The following is a 13,894-nucleotide window of genomic DNA, read 5'->3' as shown; positions in this document are numbered from 1 at the left end:
CAAAAAGAAGGCGTGCGTTTACGCCAACACGAGATCAGGTCGAACCCAGCTAAACGCCAAATTGCTAAACTGTTTTTAAATTCTCTGTGGGGTAAATTCGGCCAAAGAACAAACCTACCCAACACCAGCATCGTAAGAGACCCTGATGAACTCTTTCGGTACCTGTTTTCCCCCAATTACGAGGTTTCATCCTGCGAGTTTATCGACAATGAAACAGCATGCGTGTCTTGGAAGCACGCAAAAGACCGGTACTCTGTCTCTGGCAATACCAATGTTTTCATAGCCTGTTTCACCACCGCTTATGCCCACTTAGAATTATACAGTCTCCTAGATGGGTTGCAAGAGCGGTGCCTATACCATGACACTGACTCAGTGATATTTGTGAAAAGGGAAGGTGACTGGAATCCCCCTCTGGGGGATTATTTAGGGGACCTCACGAGCGAGATCCCGTCAGATCAACACATCACTGAGTTTGTGTCAGCAGGCCCGAAAACCTACGGGTATAAGCTGTCGGGAGGAAAGGCCTGTATGAAAGTCAAAGGAATTACCCTAAACGTAGCAAACTGTGAAAAGATCAACTTTGACAGTTTGAAAGATCTAGTCCTGGACTATTGCACGGGTCTGCAAGAAAACACCTCAAAAAAGATAGAGGTGCAACAGCCCTCGATTGTAAGAAACAAAAATCAGTGGCAAATAGAGACAAAAACCCTTAAAAAACACAAAGGTGTTTATAACAAGAGGGTCCTAGGAGAAGGGTTTAAAACCCGGCCCTTCGGCTTTTGAAAAATGGATACGAGGTGGATCCATGGATACCACCCCTTTTCTGCAATTCTCGCAGGGCCTAGCAACTGTGGGAAAAGTTACTTTATAAAAAACGTATTGGATAATGCCAAACACACACTGTCTGTTATGCCTGAGAATATTTTGTGGTGTTACAGTTGTTGGCAACCTCTGTATAAAGAACTGCTCTGTAAATATCCCTTTACTAATTTTGTGGAGGGTCTGCCTAATGCTTTTGACGATGACCATTTGTTTCCTACTAATAAAGTGAATCTGATTATCGTGGATGATCTGATGAACTCTGCTTGTGAAAGCGATGAAATTGAGAAAGCCTTTACCAAGTACGTGCACCACAGGAAATTGAGCATTATGTATATCGTTCAGAACGTATTTTGTCAGGGGAAAAAGAGCCGTACGATTAACCTAAACACTAAGTACATGGTTCTGTTCAAAAACCCCAGGGATAAACTGCAAATCGCTACGCTTGCTCGGCAAATTTACCCCGGCAAGGCTCAATTCTTTCTAGAAGCTTTTGAGGATGCTACCAAAAGACCTTATGGCTACCTGGTGGTGGATTTAAATGCGTCCACGCCAGAAGCTTATAGACTAAGAACTGGTCTTTTCCCTCCAGACTGGCCGGTGGCTTCTACTTTGAAAAGAACAACCGCCGGGTATAAAAAGAGATGATTTATCGGCAGACCCTTTTTAACAGCTGGGGGTTGCCGACCGAAAACATGTCTAGCTGCGTGAAGAGAAACCTGGCTCTTTTAAAATTACTTAGCAAATCACCCCCGCAGCAAAGGAAGGCTATACTGTGTTCGGCCTCTGACGATTTAGTAGCGGCCATCTCAGAACTAGCACTCAATACCTTAAAAGGAAACGTGCCTTTGACGCAGAATCAAGTGAGCGTGCTGAAAAAGAAACGCACGCTTATAAAAACATTGTCTAATAAAAGGGTCTCGCTTAAAAGAAAGAAGCATCTGGTGAAGCAGTCTGGGGGGTTTATCGGCCCTTTGTTAAGTTTTGCTGTCCCTCTGATAACGGGGCTTTTGAATAACCGATAATGGAGTATGCAGAAAAAATGTACCTGGTGCCCAGCCATCAGCTGGAGCAATTAAGGGCTCCCCCTCCAGTGGAGGAAAATATCAGAACAACTGCAACTCGCTTACTGGATGCTGAAATGAAGTCTGTTCTTCAAAGGACTGACTTAGCCGAATACGAAAAGGCTAAACTCTACAGCGCTGTGCTTCAGAGATACCTAACGTACGTGAAGCAAAGTGATGCAGATAAAAGGAAAATAAGTCTGTTTCTACCAGAACAGAGTGACACCGCCAAACCTCCAGAAACAGAAAACACCTCAGACTCTGTGGTTCAGGAGGTGTTGGATAACGTGAATAAGCGTTATAAGAAAAACGCCTCAGTGTTGCTAAATAAGCTGGGCCAGGATAAAACTATCGCTTCCTGGAATGATAAAGGTGCATTTGTGTACAAAGGCTCGGTGGTGAATGGTTCTAACATGCTTGACTTAGTCAGAGCCGTCACCCAGACGCGTTCTGTCCCTAGCAGACATGTACCTAAAGGATGGGATGTGTTTATCAATGCCATGGCAGAACTAAACGTTCCATCTTCCATCATGGGCAGTGCAGACAACAGAGTTCTTTTGGAACGCCTGAAGGCCTCAGCCACTGACGCTGGGATGGATCGAGAAACACCAACTCCTTTTTTGCCTTCTAAAAAACAAAAATTGGCTAAACTGTCTGACTGGCTCAGTGTGTGAAGTTTGTCATGTTCTAAAAATAATTTTTGAACTTGATCACATTTTGCTTTAAATAAAACACTTCTCTATATATAGAATATCTATTTAATATATATATATTATGTCTAGGTATTTTTTCTGAATTGTTCATTGTTTTTAAGAAGAAAAATTAAGAAAAACAACCATCAGTTGCCTTTAAACACCTCACCTGGGGTGCTTTACTGCGTGTCAATTTAATTTTCACATCCACCCCGTTCAACAAAAGTTTTTCTTGAAAAAACAGGTCGCTGTGTAGATGACCCAACAACTCCATTGTCCTGCTCTGGGACGTCAGCCTTGCACACCTCACAAATCCTAGATTCTCACCATCCAGCTGTTTTTTCGTGTTGTCCAGGAGTGTCTTTGTAAAACAGTCAGGCGGAAAATTGCTTACTAGGCGGTCTCCCAATGTAACATCCAATTGACTGAAAATAGAGGCCACTGGGTAATTCACCAGGCCTACCGCGGCATCCCTGGGGAGTGCAGTCCCATCGCCTTTTACTATCTTGCAACAAAGGTAGAGTAGGATGTTGTTTAAATCCATATAATCTATGCCATTCCCTGCTATAAAAAAGTCGATGGGGGCAGTTTCTGTCACGGCTGACAGAGGCGGCACCTCGATGTAGATGCTTTTCTCAATGCTGGTCTGAGTAGGGGCTATCTGAAACAAGTCTAGTTCAGATTTGGTGCACTCTTCCGACCCGCAGTGAACGAAAGCCATGTTGACTAAAATATATCTCTTTTACCAGGTACAGAGCGTGTCCTCTTTCTCCCTGGCTTCCTCTTGGACTTTTGCTTATGGCCTGTCCTGCGTGTCAAGGCTCTTCTTTTAAAGGGTTTCGGGGGTCCTGTGCGTCGCGGATATGACGCATTTCTCTTTCTCTTCCTCCTTTTAATATACATCAGCCCTGACCCTTCCTGTTTAGCCGGATTCCCCACCTTCTCCAAGACAGCCTGGGAAACGTGGCCTACCACATCTCTGGCTATGTTTTGAGCGGCTGTTTTTATGTGGGGTTTAATAATCTCTAGCCCTCTTCGCAAAAGCGGTACAGCTTTTCAAAAAAGGCTACGGAATATACCGCCCACGCCGGCCCCGTACATCACAGGGGCTCCATGATATCCAGGAAGGGCATATCCAGCCTGGGCTTTGTAATAGTTGCTGTAGACTTTGGAGTCACCGTAATTTTTTACGATCGCCATAATAGTGTTTTGCTTTTTAGAAACCTCGCTCTTTCCGGGAACGCAGGTGCAGCTTCACAATCACCTTGCCAAAGCAAAATGAAACGCATCTGTTTTGATCCGTCTTTATTTCAGTGGTGATGGTGTCGATGTGGTGTTGACTGATGGGTACGTAATGAGGCTTATCGTAGGTGATGGTAACAAACTCATTGTTATTTCCTCTGACAGGGACGCAGCGTAACAGGGGGACAGAAAAGTCCCCCACAAACTGGTGTTCTACAATATCCGTGTATAGATACAAGGAGTTGAAACCCCCTGTGATGTCTGCTGAGAAGGGACTCTTCTGGACACTGTGCCCGGGGGCCAAACCCAGAATGTTAGCTAGCTCCCCGAGGGTAGAAAACGTAGCAGTAGCATCGGTGGATTTAAGTCTACATTTTCTACTCACAGGGTCATAATTCATGATAACATCAGGCGGTCCAGAATGACGTGCCACAATGCTATTCATATGTTCCAATAATTCGGGTATAGTTGAGTAATAACCTCGCCGTAGGATATAACTCCATGGTTTATCTCCAAAGGTGATTTGGAAAGGGGTGTCCTCAGTAATGTTGTTCCAGCTGTTTGGATATTGTATTTCCGCTAACCCCACTTCCTAGGCCCCCGGGAGATCCAACGACTTTATTAGCTGTATTGTAAAGGCCGAGCTGGTGTTTTGGGGAAAAACCCCAGAGCTGGCGTTGCTGGGCAGAGTGATGTAGAAGCCCCCGTCCTCCATTTCTCTCCTTGCAGGTGGGATTGTTTTTATTCTCGCTTAAACGTTACAGAGTTGAGAAGCTTCTACCCAACTGTTAAATTTGTTGGGCCACCCCAGCCATTTCACCAATAGCTGCTTTTTTCTTCCTTTCCCTTTCTCTGCTAGAACTTTTTCAATCCTGTAAATCCTGTCTTGTTTGGGGTTCACCTTTTGTAATTCTTCAGGGTAAAACGACCCCGTCACTGTCTCACCCTCGTAATCTTTTAATCGGTAGACAGGTCTCTCACCCCTGGTTAAGGCTTCATCCACTATGAATATCTCATCGGTAAATGTTTGTTCATAACCATTTTTAAAGGCACCTTTGGTTTTAGAGAGTCTCACGTGGTCCCCTTTTCTAAAAGGAACAACAGCCTGTTTTATTTTAACATCATCTCCATAAACAGTTTTCCAGACCTTCAGAGAATTTGCGGGGTTCACATCAGCAGGTCTGGTCCGTATAGTTCTGTGAAAGCTCCAGCTGTAACTCTTTATAAACTCAGATAATATGTCAATGTAGCGAAAGGTATTGTGGGCTGTAAAATATCTCCACATCCTAGATTTTAAAGTTCTGTTAAATCGCTCCACAACCCCCGCTTTGACTTCATTGTTAGGAACAAAATGGTGGACACCATGCCGCTTTAACAATCCACTTAAAGGTTTGTTTAAAAATTCTTTTCCCCGATCCGTTTGTAATTTTTGAGGCACGCGACCTTCGCTGAAAATAGCTTTAAAGGCCTTGGCTACCTCCTTGCCCGTCTTGTCCTTTAGGCCTAAGGCCCAGGCATATTTTGATAAAATGTCTATCACTGTTAAAATATACTTAAAACTGCTGTTGCGTTTGGAGAACCCGTTCATATCCACCAAATCTGCTTGCCATTGTGCATCCATGTCTGAGACAATGGTCTTGTCTCTTTTAAAATGTATTTGAGCAGGCTTGTGCAAAGAGTAAGCGTCTTGGTCCGAAAGCCATGATGTTACCTGTCTTCTGTTCAAAGTTTTACTGTGCTTTTTGACTGCTTGAAACAGAGGGTTCACCCCACCAAAGCTGCCAGCTTCCCTGGGGGTGTAATATATTTTCTCTAACAGAGCAATCTGCGTAGACATGACTGTTATTTGTGTTAGTAAAAGATGCTGTAAGTATGGAAGGAACACATTCACACCAGCACATTTCATACAAGTTTTATTAAGCATCTGGATTAACACACCCTTTTACAGCCATCTGCAAATGGGCACCATGACACCCCCACCACTATCGCTATTAGGGAGTCCGAGTTAATTCATTCTTGCACGTTTGTTCTCGAGATCCATGTGTCAGATATGAGCAAAAAAAGCGGGCACAAGATAGATTTACTCCCACAGGATTACCGATGTGCAATTTCTCAAAGGTTTCTAGAAAGTCATCGTCGACCTGGCAAGAGATTGTCAAAAAAGAGAATAAGCTACAGCTGCTGGTTTTTAGATTCACAAAACACCCATGATGCCCCCCACCTCGATTTTTTCATTTACCTGTTTGACTTCTTTTCCGTTCACCTTGTCCGACTCCTGGGAGAGATGGGCAGCATCCTCCACAGGGACAGATAACGAGAGGCCGTCTAGCTCGTCAGGCTGCCGTGGGAGGAGTTGGGTTTCGGGATCAGATTCTGGTGTATCCAATAGCAGAGGGGGCAAAGGGCCCCTTTTCGCCTCTCCCTCGTCCTCAGAACTGTTGCTGATGTGGCACTTTCTTCTCATGTGGTGGAAGGCCCTCGTCACCAAAACAAACTCCAAACTTCTGGTGGGGGTGGTGAAGGAGTCCATGTTTCCGCTCAGCGTTTGCACACTCTCTGAAACATGCGCTCTTGGAACAAGATGGCCTCTTTTGTGTGGCGCTAGAACTTATGGGGAAGTGCTATGCTCTGATTGACAGAGGGTGTCACGGGAAGCTCTTAGAGGGGTCACACGACCAGCTTCTGGTCTGGTCAACGGGTCCCGGAACTGCACCCCCCGAATGGTCAAAGCGATTTGTGGGGCGGTCCTACAGGGAAAAAAAACCCTCCTGATTGGTAGAGGGAGGCAGGGTGAGTTCTTAGAGGGGTCACACAACCCACTGCTGGGCGGGTCATCCGGTCCCAGAACTGCCCCCTGATTGGTCAAAGCAGTTCACGAGGCGGTCCTACAGGGAAAAACCCCCTCCTGATTGGTGGAGGGAGGCGGGGCGAGTTCTTAGAGGGATCACACGACCCACTTCTGGGCGGGTCATCCGGTCCCGGAACTTCCCCCCGATTGGTCAAAGCGGTTCGCGGGGCGGTCCTACGGGGAAAGCCCTTCCTGATTGGTAGAGGGAGGCGGGGCAAGTCCTTAGAGGGGTCACATGACACCCCTTACTTCCGGTCACCTGCCCCTCTTGACCCCGGATGTATTACCCCCAAGGGCGGGACTTCCGGTGACAGGGGACGGGCCTAACGGGGGTCACATGACATCCTTTTTTTGCTTCCGGTCACCTGTCCCTCTCGACCCGGATGTACTACCCTCCAGGGGCGGGACTGCCGGTGACAAGGGAGAAGGAACTTCCGGGGAGTCGGGGGGGGGGGGGGACTTCCAGGGTCAGGTGGCGGGGCTAATGTTTGATTGATGGTAGGGCCCTTATACTACTCTCCTACCCCATAGCAGAGCTGGCCGCATACCACCAATGTCTAGCTTCCCACCGAAGTATATGAGGTGCAAGCTGGAAACAAGCTGGCACAGACAGAGCACATTGTCCTCCAGCAATCCCTCTCTTGTTCCCATTCAAGGTAGCAGGAGCTCTTTGATCTAGTTGTCTGTGCTTCATTCCCCGAGCACTCATCCAGGTCAGATGTCTCTTAGGACCTGAGTTGCCACCAGCTGGACAATGGGACTTGGGTCATTCTGTAGGACCTGGAGAGCTGGAATTACAGAGAATATGACTCACTTTTCATATAGTCACCTATGCCTGCAGTAGCTGGAGATTTAGTACCAGTGAGTACCAAGCTACAGAAGCTCTCTGTCCAAACAAAGCTTTAGGTTCCTCCATTGGGATCCTTCCAAGCTCCAAACTGAGATGGAGGAGGGGGGAGAGGGGAGACCCTGACCCTACCAGAAACTCATCCAATTGGAAGGTGCTCCATTGACTCAATAGCTTCTGCTTTTAAGTTATTTTACATCTCCTGACAGAAATAAATCTGATGGTGTGGAGTTTGGGGTAGCAAAAAGTGGCTCCCAGGGAGCCGATGGAGCCCAAAGAGTGGATCACACAGGTTGGGAAGAGGCATTGCCAGGATAGCCAGGAGATGCACTGACTTATATCACACTGGCTGCAGTTTCCTCCAGGTACGTCTACACCGCAAAGTTAATTCAAAATAACAGCTGTTATTTTGAATTAACTTTAATAGCATCTATACATGCAAACCGCTATTTCGAAATTAATTCGAAATAGCAGAGCGCTTAATTCAAATTTGGTAAACCTCATTCTACGAGGAGTAACACCAAATTTGAAATAGCTATTTCAAATTAAGTGCTGTGTAGACAATTAATTCAAAATAGGGGGCCTCCAGCCCTTCCCAGGGAGCCCTGGTGGCCACTCTGGGCACAACCAGGAAAACTTGCTCTCCTCTCCCTCTGGCCCCAGAGCCATTAAAGGGATAGACCCTGGCCCGTGCCAGATCCAAGCCTACCAGCCAAGAGCCAGCAGTGGCCACCGGGGCCCCTGAGCCAGTAGCCACAAAACGTGAGCCAGCAAGGCACTGGCAGCCAACCCTCCACTGCTCCTCAGGAGCAGTCTGCCAGCACCCAGGAGCCTGACAGGGGCTGGAGAAGGCGGGTGCCTTCCTGGTCCAGGGTGGAGATCATGGACCTTATTCAGGTTTGGGAGGGATGCCCCAGCATCCATGATCTCCGCACTAGACAGAGGAACACGGCCGTCAATGGCAGGATAGCTGCCAGCCTGGCCACCAAAGGCCACATGCGAACCCAGGAGCAGGTTTGCATGACAATCAAGTTGGTGCGGTGAGACCCCCAACCTTGGGCCCTGATCTTCCCTTCTCCTTTCTTCCCTTTGCTTCTCCCTTCCAACTTCCTCCTCCCAGGTTTCACCCTCCCCTCTCCCACCCACTCTATTCCTCTCTCCCACCTCCTTTTCCCAGTCTCCCCAGAGGTTCACCCTGTTGTTCAATAAACCCAGTTTCTATTTTTGAACATACATGTCTTTTATTTGACATCAGGAAGGGAGGCTAGGGAGGAGTAAGTAGATGGACGTGAGGGAGGAATGGGGCACGAGCCCCCGGTGGGGAGGACCGGGGTGGTTCTGAGGGCTCCTCGGGGTGGACACTCTCCTGCAGGGCCTCCTGGATCCTGACAGCCCCCCGATGGACTCCCCGGACGGTAGCCTGCAGCAAGTGCAGCTGGGCTGATGGCAACAACCCTACGAGACGCACCGGTGTGCCCAGGGGCAGCTCTGGCTCCATGTGGCCGAGTGCTGTGGTGTCCCGAGTGCAGGCACTCAGGGCACTCCAAGACAGGACTGCTTTGTTGTCCCTCATCGGGGTAGACAAGCGAGCGGGGAACCCTGAGAACTGTCTGTTCGGGGTGGGGGTAGGGTCCCGTGAAGCACGGAGCTCAGTTAGCCTGAGGCAGCAGCCCCACACACTATGTCCTAACCTGATGCCCTGCCAGCACTGGTTCCGGCCAGCCTGAACTTCGGTTCAGGGTCCACTCAGTGTGGACGCGCTATTTCAAAATAACAAAATGCTATTTTGAAATAGGTTTTGTGTATAGATGCATAATTCGAATTAGCTTAATTCAAATGAACAATTTCGAATTAAGTTAACTTGAATTAACGCTGTAGTGTAGACGTACCTCTTTCAGAGCAGACTAAAGCTGAATCTGTCCTTTGATGTGTGGCTGATGCACTTCACACCTGTGGTATCAGTTACTGCTTGCTTGTCAGCTAAATTTCTTTATAACTCACTAATGAATAGGATTTCACCTGTATTTGTTACTTACAGGTCAACAGATGTTCCATGTCCAGCCATTTCATATTTTTGGTGTCCGTATGTTCCAGGATGATGCCTAAATAAGCAGTGTAAAATAAACATCAATAAAAAACCTTCTCTTGTTAAGTGCAAGGTGATAACATTGGCCCTTTGGCTTCTATTGTGGGTCTAAGGTGAGCTGTAGGCAAGAAAATACTAGAAAAGTTTAGCGTCCACACTGAAGAGAATAAGAGAAAAAAATTAAGAATGTTTACATAAAACCTCATTTGCTTTAAACAATCTATGTTCCTCTTGCCACTGCTGTCAGTTATTGGAGATATACTAGAATAGTGTATTAATCTAGTGGTGTGAACAAAGGGGCTGGGGCCAGGAATAAGTGCGTACTAAGCAAGGATCTCACATGGATAAATTAATTAGGCCACAATGCTTGCCTGGCTTGCATGGGTGTGCTAAGGAACGGATGGCACAGGGCCAAAGGGGAGGAATCTAGTGCTTCCTGGGCAAGGCAATCAGGAACCTGCAACAGCAGGCACTGTGTGGCGGTGGCCTGCCTACCTCCCAGTGATGAAGCACCAGTCAGGAACAGTGAACAACACTGAGCTTAGGTCTATAGTTTGAGTCCACACTAACTCTGACTACTAAAAATAGAGTGCAGGTAAGATGACAGAAGCAGTCGGAGGAGCTAGCCACCTTGAGAACAGACTTTTGGGTTTGGATGGGATCATCCTTGGAATAGTTAACCCCTCCTGCTACTCCTGCCACAGCTACTCTATTTTTAGCACACTAGTTTGATCGGAGAATAAACATACCCTACGTGACAGTGTGCCAGCCTCTGCTACTAAATGACTGCGCCATCTCAAAGCATTCTATTGCAAATTACAAATTCCTCCTAACACCACACTGGAGAAGTAGGAGAACATTAACATCTCCATTTATGCATGAGAAGTCACAGCACGGAGAGATTAATAGTAGCTCAGTGCTGCACACAGGGACTTTTTCTGTCTACCTCAAAGGGAATACCAAAAGGGACACGGCACACTTTCTCTCACCAGCTAACTTGGCTGCAACATTGGCATGATTTTGCGCAAAAGCAGCTGCCTGTCTACACTGGCGGGGAGTTCTTGCGCAAGAACACTGACATTCTAATGTATAAAATCAGTGCTTCTTGCTCAAAAACTATGATGCTCCCGCTCAGGAAAAAGCCCTCCTGTGCAACTGTTCTTGCGCAAGAGGGCAGTGTAGACAGGCCACATTAATTTCTTGTGCAAGAAAGCCCAATGGCTAAAATGGCCATCGGAGCTTTCTTGCGCAAGAGAGCGTCTACACTGGCACGGATGATTTTGCACAAAAGCGCCTCTTAGCGCAACAGCACATGCCAGTGTAGACGCTCTCTTGTGCAAATATTCTAACGCAAAAACTCTTGCGTTAAAAGTATGGGTATGTCTACACTACAAAGTTAATTCGAACTAACAGCCGTTAGTTCAAATTAACTTTAATAGCGGCTATACATATAAACTGCTAGTTCGAATTTCAATCGAACTAGCGTAGCGCTTAATTCGAACTAGGTAAACCTCATTCTACGAGGACTAACGCCTCGTTCGAATTAGGTAGTTCAAATTAAGGGCTGTGTAGCCACTAAATTCAAACTAGTGGGAGGCTAACCTTAATCGGGTTGCCCTGATGGCCACTCTGGGCCAAGCCAGGGAAACTTTTCTGCCCCTCTCCTAGCCCCAGAGCCCTTAAAGGGGCACGGTCTGGCTACAGTGCCTGTGCCAGTTGCAAGCCTGCCAGCACCCAGCCAGCAGACCCTGCACCTGGCATGGCATGAGCCAGCCACCCGCTGCCACCCAGCCCTCCGCCTCTTCCCAGGACCAGGCTGGCGGCTCCTAGGAGCCTGCCCAGGGCCACAAGAGGCAGGTGCCCACCTGGTCTAGTGCGGAGATCGTGGACATTATCGAGGTTTGGGGGGGAGGCCTCCAGCGTCCATGACCTCCACACTAGGCACAGGAATGCAGCCGTCTAGGGCAGGATAGCTGCAGCCTGGCCACCAAAGGCCACATCCAAAACCAGGAGCAGGTTTGCATGAAAATCAAGTTGTTCCAGTGAGACCCCCGACCCTGAGCCCTGCGCTTAGAACATAAGAACATAAGAATGGCCGTACTGAGTCAGACCAAAGGTCCATCTAGTCCAGTAGCCTGTCTGCCGACAGCGGCCAACACCAGGTACCCCAGAGGGGATGGACCGAAGACAATGACCAAGCGATTTGTCTCGTGCCATCCATCTTCAGCCTTCCACAAACAGAGTCCAGGGACACCATTCCTACCCCCTGGCTAATAGCACTCCACGGAACCAACCTCCATGAATTTATCTAACTTCTCTTTAAACTCTGTTATAGTTCTAGGCTTCACAGCCTCCTGTGGCAAGGAGTTCCACAGGTTGACTATAAGAAGAACTTTGTGTGAAGAAGAACTTTCTTTTATTAGTTTTAAACCTGATGTCCATTCATTTCATTTGGTGTCCTCTAGTCCTTATATTATGGGAACTAATGAAGAACTTTTCTTTATGCACCCTCTCCATACCACTCATGATTTTATAGACCTCTATCATATCACCCCTCAGTCTCCTCTTTTCTAAGCTGAAAAGTCCCAGTCTCTTTAGCCTCTCTTCATATGGGACCTGTTCCAAACCCCTAATCATTGTACTTGCCCTTTTCTGAACCCTTTCCAAGGCCATATCTTTTTTGAGGTGAGAAGACCACATCTGTACACAGTTCTGAAGATATGGCGTACCATAGTTTTATACTTCCCCTCCTCCTTCTTCCCCTGGCTTCCCCCTTCCAGCTCCCTCCTCCCAGGTTTCCACCTCCCCTCTCCCACCCTCTTTCTTCCCCTCTCCCACCTCCTTTTCCCAGTCCCCCAGAGGTTAACTCACCCCTCCCGCGTCCCCAGTTTTGTTAAATAAAGAGAGTTTCTATTTTTGAACACGTGTCCTTTATTTTTTACATCAGGAAGAGGGGGCTCGGGAAGGGTAAGTGGAAGGAGGTGAGGGAGGAATGGGGCACGAGCCCCCGATGGGGAGGACTGGGGTGGCTCTGCGGGCTCCTCGGGGTGGAAGCTTTCCTGTAGGGCCTCCTGGATCCTGACAGCCCCCTGATTGACCTCCCCCGGATGGCAGCCTGCGGCAAGTGCAGCCGGGCTGATGGTCGAGTGCTGTAATGTGCCGAGTGTGGGCATTCAGGGCACTCCAAGACAGGACTGCTTTGTTGTCCCCATCGAGTTAGACAAGCAAGCGGGGAATCCTGAGAACTGTCTGTCCGGGGTGGGGGTCGGGTCCTTTTAAGCACAGCCCTCGGCTAGCCTGAGGAAGCAGCTCCAAACCTTAAGTCCTAACCTGATGCCCTGACGGCACTGGTTCTGGCCAGCCTTAACTTCGGTTCAGGGTCCACTCAATGTGGACATGCTATTTCGAATTAGCAAAATGCTAATTCGAATTAGTTTTTAGGTCTAGATGCACTCATTCAAATTAGCTTATTTTGAATTAACTAATTCGAATTAAGTTAATTTGAATTAGTGCTGTAGGTTAGACATACCTTATTTGCGCAAAATCTTGCCAATGTAGACGTAGCCTATCTATATCTTTCTCACTCTCTCTTAACCAGCAATTAGAATAGGCAGCTAGGCCAGGCTAGTATAGGCCCCAAAAATAACAAAGAGAAAATGATTAAGAAAGGTGTAATGAAGTTCCTTGTGAGATTTCCTTACAAAGGACACATTCTACTATCTAAAATGAATTCCTATGAACTGAACTGTACAACTCCTCAGAGAAAGGTAAACAACAGATAACAGCCTAATGGTGGAACTGCTCATACCTGAGGCTCTGTATGATCTCCACTGTTATTAGTCCAGATCTTTGCAGAACACTGGAAGACAAAAGGAACCACTTATGGGGCAGACTGTGCACTTCAAAAGCTTAGCTGCTATGACCATACAACTATAAAACGTACGCATGGAAGCTCTGTGTTTCTCACCCAGGACACCCCGCACAAAGCTATACCTGAAAGTTCCCTGTCAGTCACTCTATTTGTTGCCGATCCCTGAGGATGAAATGCTGTCTCCTAGATCTCTTACCTCACCAGCAAACACACCCCCTCGTGGTGAGTCTGCGGATTTTCAAGAAGCATCCAAGTTCTCTGCTTCCAGAGTGTTCTTATCAGCTTCTCATTCACAGCCTTGAAAAGCACAGCCTCTAATGCTTCAATAGAAAGCCTGGGGGAAAAGAGGCACAGAACTGTAGTAACCAATAGAAAGGCACAGCCTAAGCAGTCAGGAAACCCCAGTTACTTGTCAGGGCTGTTGT

General features: G+C 47.5%; 1 long non-coding RNA gene across 1 annotated transcript; it reads right to left on the bottom strand.

Moving 5' to 3' along the window:
* Nucleotides 1-5,402: 5,402 nt before the first annotated feature.
* On the bottom strand, nucleotides 5,403-13,855 carry LOC142824855 (uncharacterized). Its single transcript, XR_012899411.1, has 4 exons — nucleotides 13,666-13,855; nucleotides 13,407-13,457; nucleotides 9,549-9,614; nucleotides 5,403-7,453 (listed from the first exon to the last, which is right to left on the bottom strand). It is a non-coding gene; the product is annotated as an uncharacterized LOC142824855 (long non-coding RNA).
* Nucleotides 13,856-13,894: the final 39 nt, after the last annotated feature.

The sequence above is a fragment of the Pelodiscus sinensis genome, unplaced genomic scaffold (assembly GCF_049634645.1).
Source record: "Pelodiscus sinensis isolate JC-2024 unplaced genomic scaffold, ASM4963464v1 ctg44, whole genome shotgun sequence".
Lineage (NCBI taxonomy): Eukaryota > Metazoa > Chordata > Testudines > Trionychidae > Pelodiscus > Pelodiscus sinensis.
Note: the sequence above shows the minus strand (reverse complement) of the source record. Positions and strands in the feature narration are given on the sequence as shown.